This window comes from Mustela lutreola, chromosome 10 (genome assembly GCF_030435805.1).
Source record: "Mustela lutreola isolate mMusLut2 chromosome 10, mMusLut2.pri, whole genome shotgun sequence".
Classification (NCBI taxonomy): Eukaryota; Metazoa; Chordata; class Mammalia; order Carnivora; family Mustelidae; genus Mustela; species Mustela lutreola.
The window spans coordinates 47579996-47598420 of record NC_081299.1 but is presented as its reverse complement, the minus strand read 5'-3'; the positions used below and the strand labels follow the sequence as shown (position 1 = coordinate 47598420).

The 18425-nt window shown below is 45.2% G+C and overlaps 1 protein-coding gene and 1 long non-coding RNA gene across 3 annotated transcripts in view; one reads left to right on the top strand and one right to left on the bottom strand.

Annotated features, from left to right (window-relative positions):
* LOC131809267 (uncharacterized) overlaps positions 1-14185 on the top strand; it is a 29010-nt gene extending 14825 nt beyond the window's left edge. The window contains exons 2-3 of one of the 2 annotated variants that reach the window (XR_009345100.1): positions 11084-11356; positions 11691-14185. This is a non-coding gene — a long non-coding RNA (uncharacterized LOC131809267). The remainder of the gene's footprint in view (positions 1-11083; positions 11357-11690) is intronic. The other variant, XR_009345099.1, reaches the window with a different exon arrangement.
* LOC131809266 (uncharacterized) overlaps positions 1-18425 on the bottom strand; it is a 226839-nt gene that overhangs the window by 159079 nt on the left and 49335 nt on the right. The gene's annotated exons all lie outside the window — the stretch shown is intronic.

Below are 18425 nucleotides of genomic sequence, written 5' to 3'. Positions count from 1 at the left end.
GAAAACACTGCTATAGCCCTAAAAGTCCTCCCTGGAGAGTCAAGGCCCAAGAGAGTCAACCACTCCCTGTAAGGCAGTGGTTCTCAAAATGTGTTCCCCAGGCCAGCAGCATCTCCATCACCTGGGCACTTGTGAGAACTGCAAATTCTCAGACACCCCCTAAGCACCCGGAAGCAGAAACTCAGGGGGTAGGACCCCCCACCCCCACCCCACACTCAGTGTTTTAACCAGCCCATGAGAGGATTCTGATATGAGCCAAAGTTTGAGAAGCACTGGAGTAAGTGACAATGTGATGGAATGAATGTTTGCTTGAATGATTGAATGAATCTCATGTATTTTTCCTGCAATGTCCTGGCCTTCCTCTCTCCAGATGAGTCAAGAATGCTCCCAGGGTTCACTTAGAGTCCGACAGAATCACAGGCATGGGTCAGTCAAAGAGCGGGCATGGGCAGAGAGACCATCCTAGGTGAGAATTCGGGTTCCATGTTGGCCTGTTTCATTTTGTTTTAATTTTGCTTGATCTGAACTCAGTTTCAATCTCACCTCCTCAGGAAAGGCATCCCAGCCTTCTCAGGCTCTGTTAGCAGCTCCTGTCCCATTTCCCTGGAAACGTCCTTACTTCCTGCTCATCATCACCGTGTTCATGGCATTGTCATGATTGCCTGTTTACTAACCCATCTCTTCCACTCTAAGGCCAGTGAGGATGGAGGCTGTACTTTTCCTGTTCATCCTCACACCCCCAGAATCTAGCAGAAGGACAGTCAGTAAATATGGATTTAGTTAACTGAACACAAGCTCATCTTTGCTTGCAAGGCCTGGTCATGGTGGTTTCCTCAGCAAGACTGTTCTCTCCAGCTGGACCCGTGGCTTTGACTATGTTCTTATTCCAACCTTAGCTGCCAGGTCACCATCTCCTGATTACCCAACCTAACCCAGGTCCTGAACTGGTCTCTGTCTTCCCTGCTGCTTTGATTTTAACAGAACATTTATTGCTGTTTGACAGGCTATTTGATTGTTTTCTATTCTAACCCCTACATGCATGCCCCTAGAGTGCAAGTTCCAGAATCAGGGGCTGGTCTCTCTTGCTCCACTGTGTAACCCCGGTGTGTGAAAACCCTCTCAGTAAATGATTTTTGGATCCTACATGACTTTTCACTGGCTCTCATTGTTTCAAATATTTACACATCATCTGTGTATGATCATCTTAGAGATAGAGAAAAATCAACCCAGAAGAGAGTGATTCACCCAGGTCACAAAGCTAGTGGGTAGAAGAACTGCCCACTAGAATGCCCACTAGCTGCCAGCCTTTGAGCCAGTCCTCTTTCTACCACATCAGTTGTCTCTTACTGAACTAGAAAGGTTAGTATTTTTTTTTTCTGTACATTATGAGGGAGGGGAATTGAATATTTAAAAACCTAAAGAAGTGTCAGGAGGGGTTCTATTTTATTAATAAGCTTGGTCCCTCTCTCCTCCTTCTTGCCACACTGACTAGTCTTATTTCGAAAGCATCTGCTTTTCCACCTGTGGGTCACAAAGTCATTGCTGCACACCATAAATCCATCATCATCTTTCCTTGCAGCTGCGTTAGCTGACAGCTCTGAATCACTGGTGTCATGAAGATGCCAGGAGAGCTGGGGCGTAGAGCCCGTCAGTCAGAGACACCCAGAGGTTGTCTGTGGCTGCCCCAGGGTTTCTGCACTGGGGCAGAGACCCCTCCACCTTGCCTGGCTGCTGTGGGGAGGGATCCACTGGACATGAAAGGATGTCACTTTGAGCGGCAGCTGATTTATGTCAGAGGATTAAATAGGACCCCATATCAAGTTCAAGTTCTGTGTGATCAACCTAGAGCTTCACGAGCTTTAGAGAAAGGTAGCCTCTGCTGTAACTCTGGACCACAAGGAGACCAGCACTGTTCATTGAAGTATCTTTGATACCAAACCAGGCTGGGAGTTTATGGAAGGCAGGTACATTTCCCTATTTATTTCATGTCCTCAGTGCCTAGCCCAGTGCCTGGCACACAAGGAGCCATCAGTAGATGCATTAGTGGTAACTCTCCCGGTTAACTCTTCATGATCACTCATTTTGCTAAGTACTTACTAAGAATTTGCTTATCCCCACAACAGCCTTGTGCAGTAGGTCTTATTCCCAGTTTACAGATAGACAAAGTGAGTCTTAGGAGGCTAGGTAACTCAGCCAAGTTCACCCAAGCCATAAGCACTCGTGCCAGATTGAAGCTGAAACAGGTTTCAGTGCACTACTGTGCTTTTCTGTGAATTCTTTCACTCATTCGTTCCACCCATAAGGATCGCAGGCCTACCGTGTGCCAGGAAATGTTCCAGGTTAAAGGAATATGTCTGGCAGAAGTGATAAACAGGATCTCAGATAAACCCATGCCAGGTGAGAAATGTGAAACAGATGTGGGACCAAAGCGCAGAGCTCCGCAGAGGGGTGGGGGTGGGGGTGGGGGTGGGGTGGAAGGTAACTCCCATAGAGGAGAACAGGGAGCAAGGGCATTCGGTCCAGGCAGAGCGTAGGGCAAGTACAAGGACATCAAGGTGAGAAGTCTAGCATGGATGGTACACTGAGCCTTCCTCACTAGACAGTGTCCTTCTGGAGGGTGGAAAGCATATCTTAAACATCTCCCTTGTAATAACCCTCCACGGGGCTTGGAATGAGGCACCCCAAACTAGCAAGAACCTGGTGAATTAATAATATTGGTTTCCACATTTTTAAAAAAAGGACAAACTTTAGTTTTCGGGAAGACATTGGGTGGCTAAGTGGGAAGGTGCTCCAGCTCGCAAGGGCAGCCAAGGATAACCAAAAGGAAATGACTTCGTGTTTATCAAAACCTCTTTGATTGGCTCAAAATATCCAGGTCCCCATCTGAAACCTACTCCCCTGTCAACAGAATGTGAAAACAAGCCCTTGTCTAAGGTACTGTGGCTTTTGCAAGTTGCTAGGATATCAATATATTTACCCACAGCCTCAGACATTTGGCTCAGGAACAGCCCACTCAGTCCTCACATGAGGCTAGATCATGGGGATTCAATCCACATGAGGTCCTAAGGGGGCTTTGAAATCAGCCAGGGAGTTGATAATTGCTTGGAGGTTTTGCTATAATAAGCTTTTTTTGTTGTTGTTAAGTTGATTTGCTTTGGTTTCTTTTGGGGTTTCAAATTCAGTTGTGATTTGCACCTGCTTTTTTTGAACCTAACAGAACATATGAGGGAGAGGATGGAGTCATATTTTTCCACTCCGCACTCCCTGGGCTTCCGACATGGGGATGCTCTGTGTCTGGATACCCTAAGGGAAAACAGGACATTTGGGTTTGGGGACCCTTTAGGGGAATGCAGGAAATATGGTCTAGAACAGATTGAAATGCTGGCCCAAGCGCCAAACACTAAACCACTGGCTGTGCAGTGATTTGGGGGCATGGTGGGACAGACGGCTTTTGTCAACCTGCAGGACACAGGGCTGACTCAAGACCTATGCCAGGGCCACACACCTAGCCTCCCTGTGCCTCAAATGCAAATCTGTTTGACTGAAGTAGAGGAAAACAAAATAGACTCACTCCCTGATTTTTATTTCTTCCAAATCATTACATTCTCTAAACAGAACACAAGATTCTACCATTTCGATTCTGTCATTTTTTAAAAAGAGCTGAAAATTTCCCTTGGCATCACCATTACCCATTTTTTTTTTTAAGAGAGAGAGAACATGTACCCGCATGGATAAGGGGGGGTTGAGGGTGGGGTGGGAAGAGGGGTAGAGGGAGAGGGAGAGAGAGCCCAGCATGGAGCCAGACATAGGGCTTGATCTCAAGACTCTGAGACCAGGACCTGAGCTAAAATCAAGAATCAGAGACTTAACTGACTGAGCCACCCAGGTGCTGCAGCCAATATATTTTTTAAAGATTTTATTTATTTGAGAGTGAGAAGGGGGAGGGGCAGAGGAAGAATCAGACTCCCTGCTGAGCAGGGAGCCTAAGGCAGGGCTCAATCCCAGGTCCCTGAGATCGTGACCTGAGCTGAAGGCAGACACTTAACCAACTGAGCCACCCAGGCACCCCACAATATTTTTTAAAGCCCTCTTCATGTGGACCCCAGGGCTACACAGACCAGCCCTGGATCCTAGCTATCGTGGTCAGATGATAATCCACAAATGTGCTTATAGCAACTGGGCGGAACTCTCAGCTTGAAGTTATTATTTCAATGGGCAAATGACCTATCTAATTATTGAGCTTAATTATCAACACTTCTAGAACTCTATTTTGGACTGACAATCATCTAGAAAAATGTAATGTTACTTAGTCTATAACCGTTCAATAGCTCAAGTGTTTATGGTAATTTTAGTGACATCATTTATAACTAATCTAACCTAGAAGACTCATTGGCAAGTTATATTGCTCAAAACTATATGCTCTGCAGTATATTATTAAAATCTTTTCTCCAGTTCTAATGAACCGCAGGCAATGCGTGCTTTGGGAATGTTCAGGTTTAGATGATTCTGACTCTATCCACTGCTAGCTACTGGCTTTTTCAGGGCTTCCTTTGCTAAACACAGTCGCACAAGAAGATCAACAAGTGTTGAGTTCTGTGATTGGTTTTGACCATGAAGCTGCACGACATCCAGTGAATAGTTCACCAGTACAAATCATGAGGTTCTCTAAGGTCTATGGACTTGTGTTCCCATGCCACCCCGATTTGGACAACTGTAAGAACTTTATTTTGTGAATCTTCCTGATTTTTTTTTTCATATTTTGATTGACATATGATCGACAATGTTTTAAAATATTTAGTAGAAATCAAGAAACAAACTTAAGACATTATTTTAACATCACCCCTGGCTGGCCCCTCCATCTTCTTTCCCCATCAGAGCTTACACGAACCTTTTTAGGTGTATGTTTTCACTGCTTATTGAATCTAAGACATAATACTTGACCTCAAATGGTCACAGAGAAAGGGCAGGTGGAAGCCATTTTCTGTACTTCTGCTTTCCCATGGGAAAATTAGGGAAATAAAACATGCTCAAATCAGTTCAGGTCTGCTATGGACATGCTGTGTCCATTCATGTTCTATGGAAATGACTGCTGATCATTCCAGTATAAATAGCATGATTGGTCCACAGCAACAAGTAGAGCTATTCTATATCACTGATTCCATGTTATCACTTTCTACTTCCCATCATTTGCCTGGTTTGGATTTATTTTATTTTTAAAGTGGATATCTTTTCTCTTCTATTAAACCCTGAGCTCCTTAGAAAGAGAGAGATGATTTACTGATTTACCTTGAGGACCCACGGCACACCGTGGATCCTCAAGGTAAAGGCGATGTCAGGAAAAAGGTAGCACCCATCAAACATACCTGCTGGGTCAGATGTTGTTCTGGACAGTGAAGTCACACTACCTCACTTAATCCTTGTCACCATGTGACCCTGTCTCTCCCTCTCCTGTACTGTGCTCCATCCACACAGGCCTGTTTATAATGCCTTAAATATACAAGCTTGTTTAACCTCTGACTTTTGCACTGGCTGTTAATCTGCCGGGAAGACTTTATCCCCAGATCCTTCCATGATTGGCTCTTTCCTTTCATTCAAGTTCAAAATCACCTCCTCTGAGAGTCTCACCCTGATCAGCTCTGCCAGGGACCCTGACCTGACCCCTACCCCTGGATCTTCTTTATTCTCTCCATAGTATTTTGTGCCTGAAATTATTAGCTTGTTAATGTATTATATGTCTCCTCCTGCACCTTCCCCAATTGAAATGTAACCCCCTTGAGGGCAGGAGTTAGCCTGCCTTGTTTATGGTTATATTTTTAGCTAGAATAGTGTCTAACACATAATACATGCTCAATGTCCATGGAGAAAATAACCTTGAGTGGAGGTTGTTACTAAACCAATCTGAGAGATGAGGAAACAGGCTCATGGATGTGGGGTGACATGCCTTCTGTGGGTAACTTGGGATTGGCAGATCTGAGACCCAAAGCCCTCCTCCAAACTCAGACCTCTCACATTATAGGATAACAGCTGCTCTGTGAGAACAGATAGATGCACTGATGGAAACATTATGTGTCTTCTACTTTGTTTAGATCCTCTGAAGGTTCTCTTGTTTCCTTGTCTATTTTTAAATTATAGGCAACCTGGCCTGTAGATCTCTAAGTTCAAAGAGTTTTATTTACCAGGGTAATAACAATAACTGTTTCTGTGTATGCTAATATGCTATGAGCTTTGTATATGCCATGTCAATCCCTATAGACACTCTATGAGGAGGGTCATTTTATCTCCATTTTCCACATGAGGAAAATAAAACTCAGGAAGACAAAGACCAAATATTAAAGTTAGTGGTATCAAGACAAGAATCAGACAAGAAGTGATTGATAAAAGACCACAGGAACCAAGATTTCTCTCTCTGCTTCCAAAAATGTTTCTAAGTACCATACTGGATTCAGGACTTTCTAAAAAATAGGATCTGAGCTGGGTACCAAGGATATGAAGAGTCCCTGACCACAACAAGCTCACAGTCTGGAAAATGAAGACATGATTGGAACAGGAAAGGAATCCACGGGGCACCTGGGTGGCTCAGTCAGTTAAGCATCTACCTTCTGCTCAAGTAATGACCCCAGGGTCCTGGGATTGAGCCCTGCATTAGGCTCTCTGCTCAGTGGAGAGCCTGCTTCTCCCTCTGCCTGCCACACCCCCTGTTTGTGCTCACTTTCTGTCAAATAAATAAATAAAATCTTAAGGAAAGAGAGAGAGAGAGAGAGAGAAAGAAAGAAAGAGGAAGGGAAGAAGGAAGGAAGGAAAGAAAGGAGGGAAGTAGGGACAAGGGAAGGAAGAAAAGAAGGAACCCAGGTATGGGGAGGGGATGGGAGTGGGGAAGGAGAAGGTCTGTGTCCTGCAGTCCTGAATGTCGGTGATTAAAAAGGCAAATGAGCTTCTAGTTTTTCAGAGTAACATGGGCCGTAGTGGGAGACAGGCCACTTGGAGCTTCCATTTCAGTGATGTGGTGGCAGGAGATAGCCCACTTGCCTACAGAGGCTAGAAAAGCATATGGATGAAGGGTCCACACAGCCCTGGCACGTGGCAGGAGGGAAAGTAGGAAGCTGAGTCAGGAAAGCAGGGCTACCACAGTGGTCCCCAGACCTGCTGGTCTACTTTCCCTCATGTCCCCAAACTGGTCACTCTGACTCATGGCCTTTTGGCTGCAGGAAATCCACACTGACCCAGTTTGCTGCCTGGAGCACTTGGTTTTGGTTTCATTTTCTAGTACGGAGTATGGTTATAATGTATATTCAATTTATAAATTTTCTTCATACTTTCAAAGCTTCTTACAGAATGAAAGAGAAGGGGTCTTGTGACAATGTGGTCACCTTGGTACATGTTCCATAGCTGACCGGAGAGACAAGGGCTCTTACCAGGATGAGGTCTTCTCAGCCTATGAAGCTACCAGCCCCAATACACAAGAAAAAGTTGTCAGTCAGGGTTCCTGCAGGAACAGAAGGTATGCTCAAATTGGGTTATATGGGGGACATTTAATGAAAGGGTTCTTACTTTGGCGCAAAGGAAAGCAGATCAGATAGCACAAAGGAAATCTTGGGGCTTGCAATAGTAGGGAGCCACTACTCTCACTAGGTCATGAAGGGACAAGAATAGAGAGCAGTTCCTGGAATCAAAGGATGGTAGTAGTAGAGAGAGAGCCTCCCCGAGAAGAGGCTGCTCTCAGTAGAGGAAACCAGCCAAAGCCCAAAAGCCCTGAAAGGAGGCAGCTAGGGAGAAAAAAAATACCCCAATCTCACACTCCTTCCACTCTTTGCACCTGCTGGTGCCACCCATAGGCTGGACTCATTTGGAAGCTAGAGGGAAAGGGAAGGGAAAGGGAACTTATCAACATGGTCCTTGGGGTGCAGAGTGCAGAGGGTAGCAATGATGTGAAGGGATATGGACACTCACCAGGACAAGGTTTATGTTTGGTTGAGAATAGCTAAAAAACAGTAACGAATTGTCATTGACTATTTGCGGTATACCTAGCCCTTCAAAAGCACATCCATGGATTAGCTCATTTGATAATCAGAGCAAGTCCATGAAGAAAGCACTATTCTGGTCCCATTTTACAGATTGGGACAGAGATTAAATACTAGCTGGTAAATGGAAGAGTGTGGACTTGAACCCAGGTGGCTATGATTACATTTCCAGTGCCTTTTGTCTACTGGACCACCCCATCTTACCCAAGGGAAAATTGATGAGTTAGGTCACAAAGCATTGCTAAAATGGAGGGAGTGACTGAAATACAACCTAAGGAGACAAAGATGAGATAGTTCCATCACCCAAATAAAGTTATGTCAGATAAGACATAACTAAGATTGAACAAATACACTCCATTTAAAAGATTTTAAAGTATAAACCAAAAGAAAAGGGACAAGGAGAGACCAAGAAAAAAAAAAGAAAAAGAAAAAAAAGAAATAAAAGAAAAAGAAAAACAGAGAGAGAGAGAGAGAGGCAGAGAAAAAGAGAGAGAGAGAGAATATGAACTAGCCAATTGCATATAGGACATAGGCCAAATGTCTAATTATAGCTGATAAGGCCCCTTATGATCTGTACCTTGCCCGACTCATCTTTCCCCATTCCCCATGGGGCACTGTGTCCCAGCCAAACTAAACTTTATTTAGTTCTCTAAATAGCCCTCAGATCTTACCCATGCTGTCCCTTCTGCCTGGAACACGTTCCCTTGCTGTCTATTCTATCTATCTTATTTATCTATCAGGTCCTAAATCTGACCTTTTTCTCGTCTTTCTTCCCTCTCTTGCTTCCTCCCTCCTCCTCTAACTTAAATTTTTGGGGCTCAGTACATGCAAGCACAGTGGTAGGTGTTGCTGATTTTGGCCCCCATTGGTCCCTGCCCTCATAGAGTTAACATGAGGAAACCTTCCCTTCATGCCCAAATGTGGGTTGGAGTTTCTCCTGTGTATTTTCTCACCGCCTGGTCTGCTCCTATTACAGCCTTTTCACTATGTGTTCTGGCAGAATACTCTGTCTTCTGGTTCTGCACCTGTCTCCTCTACGAGACCATAGGTTCCATGGCTGTGGGCCTATGTCTGTCTCATTTCCTATTGCTACTATGACAGATTACCCCAAACTCAGTGGCTTATTGCAACCCAATTAATTACTTTACAGATTCTAGAGGTCAGAAGGTTGACACAGGTTTCACCGCCAAAAATTAAGGTGTGGGAAGTCTGCATTCCTTTCTGGAGGTTCTAAAGAGGAATCTGCTGTTGGCCTTTTCCAATTAGAGAGTTGCCCACATTCCTTGACCGACAGCCCCTTCCTTCATCTTCAAAGCTATCAACAGCTGGTGGGGTCTTTCTCACATTGCATTATTCTGACACTGACTCCTTCATCTCTTTAAGGAACCTTGTGCTTTTTTGAGACCATCTGTATAGTCTACACTACCATTCCTATCTTAAAGTTGGCCAATTGGCAATTTTTTTTTTCTATTTGCAACCTTAATTCCCTTTGCCATGTAACAGTGCATACTCATAGGTTCTAGGGATCTTTAGGGGGTCACCATTCTGCCAACCATACTGTGTATGCTAGTCCAAGGGCAAAAATAAAATATCTGAATATGCAGGGAGGTTTTTATATGTGTGGAACAGACAGAATCTCTATACATGTCTAAGGCATGTGTCTGTTTGACCCGTGTGTAGACTGAGTGTTCACATGGGTGGCTCTGTACACACACAAACACAAACAGGGGCATACACTGCCTGATCTCATATGTATGCATGTATGTGTTGGAGGTGGGGGGATGGCCCAAGGGGAAATATAGATGTTCTTGATAACCAGGTATTATTTTCTTGACAATTCAAGTTGTGAAATATTTGCTTTATCCTCCATATGGACACTTAAGCCTCAGAGACCTGGATGTTCTATTCATAGAGAAGGTAGCATCCTGCCTGGGCCAGAAAGGGCTTCTAGAAGGACCTGCATGAGTCAGCATACAGATCAGAGGCACATTCAGTGCTTCCAACAATGAGCAGATAAGTCAAATCAACGTTTCCCATCTTTACTGTGAGAGTAATAGCTTCTGACATGGAAGCTTGCTCAAATTGCCAGCCTATCCCCTACCTCATTTCATGAACCTAAGAACCATAGAGCCCTTAGGGATCACCTAACTCACATCCTTCACTTTACAAAGAAGATGCGGCCAAGGCTGCAGGTGACCTGTGTAGGTTCCAACAGCCATCCTGGATGGGACAGGGATGGGGACCCCTACTGCAGTTAAGATCCTTGTGAGGTGACTGTCAACTCCTTGAGGACAGGGACCCCTACACTCCATGCTCCGATAGCACCAGGCTTCCTTGGGGCTTTCTGTTCCCCAAGTCCTCATGTTTCTGAGAGATAAAACCTAGAGATGTGCCTCTAGACCCAGCCTCTTTATTCCCAGGAGATGCTTCTGCTTGGAATCTGTCATATTTTTCACTTCTCATGGGAAGCTGGGCAAGACAGTGTAAAAATCTCAAGCTAGGTTTTTCTGACCTTCCCCTTAAAGCATAGATGAAGCCAGATAAAAACCATAACTTTAATTCTCAGGGTTTCCTGGCCCTGTCCCAGTCTTCCAAAGAAAATGTGTCTTCTCCATTTGTTTGATTAACAATATTTGGGCATTACTACTGAATGTAGTTGCTATGTGAGAAGTACATGCATTACAGTGAACAGATGTGGATCCCTGCCCTCAAGGGCTGTATGATCATAGAACTTCCAGGTAAAAGCAACTTCAATCAGTCCCAAAGTTGCTTCATTTTGGAAAAAAAAAAAAAAAAAAAGAGAGAGAGAGAGAAGAGAAAGAGGAAATGTGAGATGAACACTTCTGATCAGAGTAGGGGTGGGTGGAGAGAAGAGATCATGAGAGCAAGAAAAAGACAGTCAGAAGCACAAGAAGACCCAGAGGGACAATGATGTGGTGAAAAGTCTAGAAACAAAGGAAGAGAGCAAATTGTCTCCTATTCCAGAGTCTTCCTTTGCATCTGCAGAGAATCTTAAGCAAGGTTCTTGCGTCTCAGATGTACTATCCTTGTATGCCTCCCTGCAGTGCTCAGGAAGAAGGAAGCCAAGATGGAAAGAGGCCCTCCACAGAAGCTCCAATATGCCCAAAGGAGCCTGGAGGGAGGGGTCAAGAGTCTATGGTCTGACTCTACCCAAGGGCTGCTCTGAGCTCCCCTCCTCCATGAGCCCTCCCAAGCATCCCTGAAGAGAAACCACGCTCTGTCCAGAGAAGAGGGAAAGTAAGCCATCAGTCCCACAGGCCACCTCAGCTCATGCTGGTTCTGTCAGCTGTGGTTGTATGTGCCCGGTTGTGACACAGGTAAAGTACAGCAGGTACTCTTTGGCCTTTCTTGATAAGGCTAAGAGCAGAAACCTTTCCTTTATTCTACTTATCCAACCAATATTTATTGGCCACCTTTAGGATGATAGACACTGTACTAGGTGTGTTTGGGATGTGTATTTGCATCCCAAACCTTGACCTAGGGCTCCACATAGCAGGTGCTCACAACCTGTATATTGTAAACAAGCAAGGATGGGGATCCCTACTTCATAGAAAAGGGAACTGAGAGCCAGAGATAGTAAGGGCCTCAGAGAATGGCAAGACTCAGGTCCTCCCAGGACTGACCTTTTAGCTCTCTCTTTCCTATCCCAAGCCCAGGTCTATCCATCCTGTACATACACCCTGATTTCCTGGTTCTCAGGCTGGAACTGGTGCTGGGAAGGCCCCAGAGGGAACAAGGGAACTGCCCAGACTGAAGCAAGAACTCTTCTGAGACAAGGACACCACTGAATTCATCTTTGTAACCTGAACATCGAGCTCCACTCTCTGGCATGTACTAGGTTGTCTTTAAAGTGACTTAAATGAATGCATAAAGCTGTGTGGTTTTGACCTCTCAGATCCTGGAAACTTCCCTGTCTCATTCAAGTCTTAGCAGAGGGGTCACTTGCCTCAGCCTCACGGCCTCTCTGCTGCCCTGTTCCTGGATAACATGGGCCAAGAAGCTGCAGTGAGATCATCCTTGAGGCATGCTGGGACTTCCTCATGAGTGACAGAAACCAGGTAAGTTGAGGAAGGCAGGACCCTGAGCTGGTGTGGTGCCCAGTTCAATTCTCCATGTTGTAAGGGAGACACCAAGGCCAGGCTTGGAATCTGGTGCTGAAGAATCCAAGATGGTTGAGGTGAATGGCTGCAGGTGGTTCCAGACAATGTGGTATCCCTGAAGTTAGGTGAGATCCGAGCTGGTTTTCCCTTTATTCTGAAAGGAGGACTCTGAAGAGGACACAGTTTGCAGCCTATGATGACAAGAGCACTCCAAGTTAAGGAGGAGCAGGAAGCATGGAAGACCGTGGGGTGTATCTGGGGACTAACCAGCGTGGTGGGTGGGTGGATGTGGATCTTGAGTAGCAGGACAAGCCTGGGGAGGAGGCTGGAGCTAGCTCCCAAAGGCATTAAGGGCTGGGGGCCCTAGAACAGCCTGATTGGGCAATAGAGTAGAGTGAAAGGGTCAAGGTGATGTCCATCCTGAGGTCAGAGTGCTCTTACAGCTTGGCAGGTGCTCCCTTTAATGGGGGTGAGGGAATCAGATTTGCATAGATACTGCCTTAGTCCAGTTGAACTGCTGTAACAAAATACTGGTAGAATGGATTGCTTATAAATAACAGAAATTTATCTCTCACAATTTTAAAGGTTGGAAGTCCATGATTAAAGTGCCAGCATGGCTGGGTTCTGCTGAAGGCCCTCTTTTGGGTGGTAGACTGGTTTTCTCACTGCTATTCACGTGGTAGGAGGGGGCTAGGGAGCTCTCTGGGGCCTCTTTTGTAAGGGCACTAGTCCCATTCGTGGTAGTTCCATCTTCATGACCCAACCACCTCCTAAAGGCCCCACCTCCTAATCCCATCACGTTGGACATTAAGACTTCAACATATGATTTTTGAGGGACACACGCGTTCAGACCAGAATAGAGACCACTAAGGAGACTACAGCAGTGGTCTAGGTGAGAAGCAATAAAAGCCTGAATGAGGCAAATATCTTTAGGGAAGGAGAGAAGTGATCCTATTCAAGAGCCAGGGGGGCAGCTAGAATGGACAAAATTCAAGGCCTGATCAGGTAAGAGAGACGGGGAAGGGGAGATGACTCCAGGCTTCCTGCCGGTGGCCTCAGTAGATGATGATGCCCTACACAGAGGTAGGGAATTTGAGGAGAGTGCAAACTGAGGGTAAGATTGCCATTCCATTTTAGACAGTTGGGTTTGAGGGGTCCACTAGGAGAGTTGCTCATGGTCAGGCCTGGAATTTCACACAACCGCTGACAGGATGGGTGAATCTGAGATTCTGGAACTGCTTACAGTCCATAAGGCTCTCTGGGGTTGGATGTATGGGGAGGCGGTACAGAAACCAGCAAGACACATAGGGCCATATAAGGAAGGAGAGAAACAAACAAAGCACTACCCTTTTGAGCCCCAAGTTCACCGGGAACCAAGGATTGCCACTGTTAGTTTCTTTAGTCTTCAAACTGAACACACAAACATCAAGGTTGGGGTCACAGTTCTTGGTTAAAGCAAGCCATCACCTGTCTCGCGATCCAAGATTTTGCTAAGACATACTAGCATTTGATTTTCTAAATCCTATTTCCGTAAAGTGCACCAAATTTCCATCTGGGTTTGGAGGCAGAAAGTTCCCAACTTAAAATGAAAAGTCGGTCATCAAGGCAGCCTTTTTCTCAGCGGAGACTTGGCACACCGTGTTGTCAAGGCTCCTTGTACAAGATTGGTCGGTCGAATTTCCTCCTTTCACCAATTTACATATTTTTCCTTCCGCCATGGGAAGGAGCGCTTCAGGAGTTTCTAATTTCCTTCTACACAGTAACAAAAGGCCACAGGGCCCCCAGTCACCGAGGCTCCCCGGTGCCGAGGAGAAAATGTTTACGGTACAATTTAGCCTGCAGCAAATCCGCCATCAGCATTTTTACAAACCTCAGGGAAAGAAGAAGAAACAAAAGCTGTTGAAATGTGAAAATAATTAGAGAAGAGACTTTCCCAGGGAACAAACATGGCCCACACTGTACAGAGGGAAGAACAAACAAACTTTGGGGAGGTTATGGAGTTGTAAAATCCTTGTTTACTTCTGAAGAAAGAAATAAAGTTGGAGGGGAGCCACGGGTCTGTAGAATAATAAATCAAGTTGGGGTGGGGGTGGTGGGGGGAAGGAGGGGCCCGACTATAAATCCAGAGTCCAAAACAAAGCAACATTCCAGCAGTCCCTGGTGGCGTGTGAACCTGTACTGTGTGATTTCTGAGGAGATCTGGCTCCTGCCCAGTGTCACTGTCTTCACGATGTCAGCATGCCCCTACCCCAGCAGCAAAGCATTTGGTTTGGGTTAAGGTTTCTGAACCAAAGTCGCAGGATTGACTTTCAAAAAGAAAGGGGAAAAAAAAAACCCACCCTAGTTCCCTCTTCCTCTCAAGCTAAACTTTCCACAGCCCTTTCAGCAGTGACAGAAACCACCAGCGGCTCAGTCAGGCGCAGCCAGGGCCGGCCCAGGGAGGCGGGAGGAAATTCCCACCCCGGGGGGCTCACTCGGGAAGGGGCGCTCTGGGGCCTCTTCCCGCCCAGGCCTGAGGTAAATTTGCCTGTGAAAGGTCACAACTGAACAGCCTCCCAGGCTGAGGGATTTTTCTCCAGGCTAAGCCTCAAGTTTCTGGAAGGGAAGCGTCCTGTTTCCTGTTAAGTCAATCTCCTAGAAATGACACCGAAGGTAAGGAGAGTAAGGGAGAACCCGAGGCCTTTTTACAAGGGACACAAATACCAGGTGTGAAGTGACAGTTTTCACCTTCGGCTAAGAGCCCAATGACATTCATTGCCTAGACCTTCAGATGTTTTTCTCTCTCTTTTTAGATGGAAATGAAAGGGGAATTGAATTCACTCAATAGGGATTGAGTGCCTACTCTAGGCTCACTAGCTCTGCTAAACCCTATGACTACATTGTCTTACATAATCCTGCTAACACACCAAGGAGATAAATACCATTATCTTAAATATCACCTTGCAGATGACAACACTGAAGTTCAGAAAGTTCGCGTGACTGGTCCAATGTCACACAGCCAGCAGTGCAAACAGGATGCAAACTTCTGTCTGCCTCTAACTTCATTTCTCTTAACCACTAAGCTCTACTATTCCCACAACACTGGTTCTGCAGGCAGGAGCGATAACAAACTGATAAATACAAGAGATCTAATTTTGCTAAAGTTAATTAGCTTCATTAAGAGCCGGGTAGCAGTAGTAACAAATAATAATATTGCTAAGAAATTGCCAATCATTGAGCATTTATTATGCCCAGGCTAAGCACTTTACATATGTTATTGCAACCACCCCACAAAAGTAGCCTCTGAGGGGGGTGGTATCCCCATTTTGTATCCGAGTCAGTGAGAAGGCCAGGAGCTTCCCTAAGGTCACCAAGCCAGTAAGTGGCAGCATAATCTCAGGGTGTCAACTAGGCTCTAGCAGTGATCCAACACTGGTTCTGATGTAGAAGCTCAGGCTCTTGGTGGTCTCAGCAGAATATCACCTATCAGGAGAATTTTTTTTTTTTTAACTTAAAATGACTAACTAATGTATAATTTTGGGCTATGTTGGGTGCCATCTTAACTGGTTTTGGTATGGCCAGAGCCCAAAGGCTAAGATTTCTGAAATGAAGTCACAGGGTTGTTCGACTTTCAGAAAGAAAGGGGAAAATAAATCAAAACACCCTAGTTCCCTCTTCTTCTCAAGCTAAACATTTGGTATGGCCAAAGACCAAAGGCCAAAATGAAAGTATGAGAAAAAAACACCAAACTAATTAAACTATCCCTTCTGACCCTTTTCTCCCCCTGTGATATGAGTAAGGGGGGGTGGGGGTGGTTCACATGGACTTCTGTAGGTAACATCAGTCCAGTGCTTGTCTTCTGCCGAAGCAGAGCTGGCACCCCACCCCAAGCACCTTGCCATGAGACTCTGTCATTCTTTAACACTAAGATAATAGCAGCTGCCCCTAAGGAGCATCTCCAAATGACAAGTAGGTTATTATCCCATTTTCCAGATGAGGAGATCCTGGTTCAAACGGGAAGGGATTTGCCCGAGCTGAAGCAGCCAGATGATGGAGTCATCAGGATGAGCACTGGGGTCTCTTCCAAGTACCCACACTGGCTCCACTACTCATCCTTATTTCATTTCTGCTACTTCTTTCCCTCACTTTGTTACATTCATTTCCTACTGCTGCTCTAACAATTAATATAAACCTGGTGGCTTAAAACACCACATTCTCTTATAGTTCTCTGGGCCAGAAGTTGGAAATCAGTATCTCTAAGCTGAAATTCAGGTGTTGGCAGGGCCACATTCCCACAGAGGCTCTAGGAGAGAATCCATTTCCTTTCCCTCTCTGTGTCTACAACTGCATTCCTGTATCCCTTGGCTTGTGGCCCCTTCCTCCATCTTGGCAGCTAGCAGCGTAGCCTCTGATTCTGCTTCCCTGTTCTTGCTACACATGTGCTCTTCTTCGTCGTAGTCAAATCCCCCTTCTCTGTTCCCAACCACACATTATCTTCCTTTCCTTCCTTTCACCTGATATCAAAGCTCCCTCTGCTTCCCTCTTACCAGGATGTCTGTGAGTGCATTTAGGATCCATCTGGATAATCCAGGATATCCTCCCCAACTCAAGATTCTTCACTTAATTACCTCCTTTCCCCATGTGAGGTAATAGTAGGGATGAGGACCTGATGTCTTCAGGAGACATTTCTCAGCTCCCCATGATTGCCTTCCACCTTGAAAATTGCAAATTGCGTTATTTTTCCAGTATCGCAAATAGGTTTGAGTTTGGTCATCCACTTCTGTTGCCTTATCTCCTTGGTGACCATGAATACTCTACTCATCTGTTTCTTTCCAGCTGTTCCATTTTGTGTGCCAGTTGCCCTATTAGAGTATCCAGTCCCCGACGCTCTTTTCCTTATGCAGTTCTTCTGAGAAAGCTTGACATAAGGCAATTCTGGGTTGAGAGTCAAGTATAGGGAATTAAGTTCATGAAAAGGAGAAAAGTACCTTTGGGGAGCTGATGACCTAATTGAGGGAGTTGCATACGTATAAAAAATGATCTGGTAATACCAAAGACTGTCCACTAAATGCCAAGTCCTGAAGGGCAACAGCAATTAAGGGAAAAGAGTTCTGTGAGCAGAAGAGGTCATGAAAGCCCTTCTGGAAGGGCCACAGCCTGCAATGAGTTCTATACAATAGCTCAGTTTTTGAAAAAAGAAGGGAGCTATCTTACTTGAGCATCTTCTGCGAGCTAAGCCTCTTGTACCGACTATCTCATGATTCCTTGCCTCACCTAGGGTGGTAGGTATGATATGCTTACAAATGAAGAAACCGAAACTTGACCAGAGAGATTAGGTCCTTTTCTCAGCTGATAGATGGCAGAGCCGAGATCCAATCTTGCAAAAAGCACAGGAACAGAGACTACCATGTGAACACACAGATAAATGAACACCTAGGCCAACAGGGTTGGTACACAAGTGGTCCACAGCCTGTCTCAGGCTTGCAGATGTACTTTTAGGAGGGCTCAATCAAGGTTTAAAGAAAATCTGAAGCAGATCCCTGTAGCTAAATGAAAAAAAAAAAAAAAATCCATTAGCCTGGTGAAGGGGGTGTATTTTCATTCATGACAGGCAAAATCGGCTGGCGTTAGAAAGGACAAAACCTCATCACTTTGAGGCATTAATCTCCAGACGTCTAGAGGCACATGAGTTTGAGAGTTCTGGTAAAACAGTATCTTTAAACATTCAGACATCCAGTTGGAAAAACAAAATCAGATATCTTCTGCCATCGATGTGAATTATAATTTTTTTAAGACTTTATCTATTTATTTGACAGAGATCACAAGTAGGCAGAGAGACAGGCAGAGAGAGGTGGGGAAGCAGGCTCCCTGTGGAGCAGAGACCCCGATGCGGGGCTTGATCCCAGAACCCTGGGATCACTATCTGAGCCGAAGGCAGAGGCTTAACCCACTGAGCCACCCAGGCACCCCATGAATTATAATTCCTAAGTAATGTCAGTATATTGAATGAAAACAAGGCACAATTATATTTTCAAGCAAGACTTCCCCACAGGACCATCACAGTGTGCTTCTGCAGCACCATTGGTATGACTCTATCTGAGATGAATGAGAACTTCTCAGAAACATGCTGCCTTAGAGTACAAGACATTTTCATATGCCTTAACTTTTATTATCCTCAGAGAAATAGTACGAGTTGATGCTTACTCTTCCTATCTGCAGATGAGAGAACTCCTAAAATGGCAGCAGCACCTTTTGGAGAGAACACTGGTGCTTGGGTTGAAGTGCTTTGTAAGATCTCAGTCCACGG